This window comes from Palaemon carinicauda, chromosome 29 (assembly GCF_036898095.1).
Source record: "Palaemon carinicauda isolate YSFRI2023 chromosome 29, ASM3689809v2, whole genome shotgun sequence".
In the NCBI taxonomy this organism is placed as follows: domain Eukaryota; kingdom Metazoa; phylum Arthropoda; class Malacostraca; order Decapoda; family Palaemonidae; genus Palaemon; species Palaemon carinicauda.
In genome coordinates this window covers 24,489,509-24,492,008 of record NC_090753.1, presented here as the reverse complement: position 1 = coordinate 24,492,008, position 2,500 = coordinate 24,489,509, and positions in this window count along the sequence as shown.

Here is a 2,500-nt window from a genome sequence, read left to right as displayed (position 1 = left end):
AAGTCTATGCTGGCTTTCGAAATCCCGAAGCGCTTTCTCACCGCTAGGGCGAGAAAATCATGAGCTGCAGGGTCTGGGTTTTCTGTAATGAAGCGCAGACAGTCGACTTCTGGACTCGCTGGGTCAGAACTGGATGTGGTAGCTGCACGAACTTCATCTGTAGTTCCAACGCCAAGGGGAACCACATGCTGTTCGCCCACTTGTGGGCCACTATTGCCGCTACCCCCCTTGAAGGATCTCAGTTTGTTGAGGACCCTCAACAGAAGGTTGTGAGGAGGGAACAGATAAATCCTGGACCATCTGTTCCAGTCGAGGGACATTGCGTCCACTGCTTCCGCTAAGGGGTCCTCGTACGGGGACACGTACAGGGGCAACTTCTTGTTGTCTTTCGTCGCAAAGAGGTCTATTTGCAGTTTTGGGACTTGATTCAGAATGAAGGAAAATGATCCTGCGTCTAAGGACCATTCCGACTCTATCGGTGTGAACCTGGATAGAGCGTCCGCTGTCACATTGCGGACTCCTTGAAGGTGAACTGCCGACAGGTACCACTTCTTCTTTTCCGCCAATCGGAAAATGGCTAACATCACTTGGTTGAGAGGTGGTGACCTCGACCCTTGTCGATTCAAGCATCTCACAACCACCTCGCTGTCTGTCACCAATCTTATGTGGATCGAGTGACGCGGGGAGACTTTCTTTAAGGTAAGGAGCACTGCCATAGCTTCTAGAAAGTTTATATGAAAGGTCCTGAATAGCTTGGACCAAGTCCCCTGGACTTTTTTCCGATGAGAGTGACCTCCCCATCCCTCCTTTGAGGCGTCTGAGTGAATCGTCAACGACGGGGGAGGTGGCTGAAGAAGAACAGACTTCTTTAGATGTCTGGCTTGGGACCAAGGTCTGAGAAGAGTACGTAGCCGAGGCGGCACTGGTCTTCTCAGGTCTCTTCGCGCGTTTGATGCATACCTTCTCCAAACTCCGGTTGCATCCTTTAGCTGTGCTCTTAGCACTGGGTCTGTCACTGAAGCAAACTGGAGAGAGCCTAGTACCCTCTCCTGTTCGCGTCTTGATATCCTTTCGGAATCTAGAAGTCTCTTGACAGAGCCCGCTATCTCCTTCCTTTTCTTCATTGGGATGGAGAAACTGTGTGACAAAAGGTCCCAGTGGATTCCGAGCCACTGGAACTTTTGGGATGGAGAAAGTCGAGACTTTTTCTTGTTGATCTTGAAGCCTAGGTACTCTAGGAACTGGATCACCTGACTGGAAGCTTGCAAGCATTCGGTCTCGGATGCTGCCCACACCAGCCAGTCGTCCAGGTAGGCTACTACCTGGATTCCCTTTAGGCGTAATTGTTTGAGAGCTGCGCTCGCAAGCTTCGTGAAAATCCTTGGGGCTATGTTTAGCCCGAATGGCATGGCTCTGAAGGCGTACAGTTTCCGTTGTAGCCTGAACCCTAGGTAGGGGGAGAGTCGACGGCTGATTGGAATGTGCCAATAGGCGTCTGACAAGTCTATAGAGACTGAGTATGCCCTCTTGGGCAGTAAGGTCCTTATGTGTTGCAGTGTTAGCATCTTGAATTTGCAATTCACTATGAACTTGTTGAGTGGTGACAAGTCCAGAATGACTCTGAGCTTTTCCGAGTCTTTCTTGGGAACACAAAACAGCCTCCCTTGGAATTTGATGGACTTCACCTTTCGGATCACATTTTTCTCCAACAGTTCTTGAACGTACTCCTCCAAAATGGGGGTGGAGTGTTGGAAAAACCGAAGGCATGGAGGTGGAGTGCTGTACCAGCTCCAACCCAGTCCATTCTTGAGTAGGCTTTGGGCCCAGGGATCGAAGGTCCAGCGATCCCAAATTTTCATCAGTCTCCCTCCTACCGGTATCATTTCACTTGGACTGCCGTCCTGAGGTCTTGCCTCCCTGACCACGACCACCTCTGAATCCCCTTCCCCTTGAGGGGCGCCTAGACGAACCTCTGGCTGCTCCTCTAGGTTTTGCACGAAAGGAAGAAGACTGTCCTTCGAACGTTGGGGCGAATGTGGTTGACTGACCTGGCACCGCCTGGGGTACCCACTGAAAGGCAGTCGGGGTTTGTGCCACCATCTGGGGCACTGGAGGCAAAGGCAATTGCAGTTGCTGTTGTTGTCTATAAGGCTTGGCTGGCCGAGATGGTAGCCTAGTCTTCATATTCTTCCTCTTTGGTTGAGGACCCTCATCCGGGGAAGATTTTCTTTTGATAGCCAGGCCCCACTTCTGGAGAAGATTTCTATTCTCCACGGCGGCCTTATCAACAACCTCTTTGACCACATTGGTAGGGAAAAGGTCTTTTCCCCAAATGTTGGAGGAGATTAACTTCCTTGGCTCGTGTCTCACCGAAGCCCCGGTGAACACGAACTCCCTGCAAGCTCTCCTTGCCTTGACGAAGCTATAAAGGTCCTTCGTCACTGTGGCTAAGTGAGACTTAGCCACTACCATGAACATTTCATGGACCTTGGGGTCACTT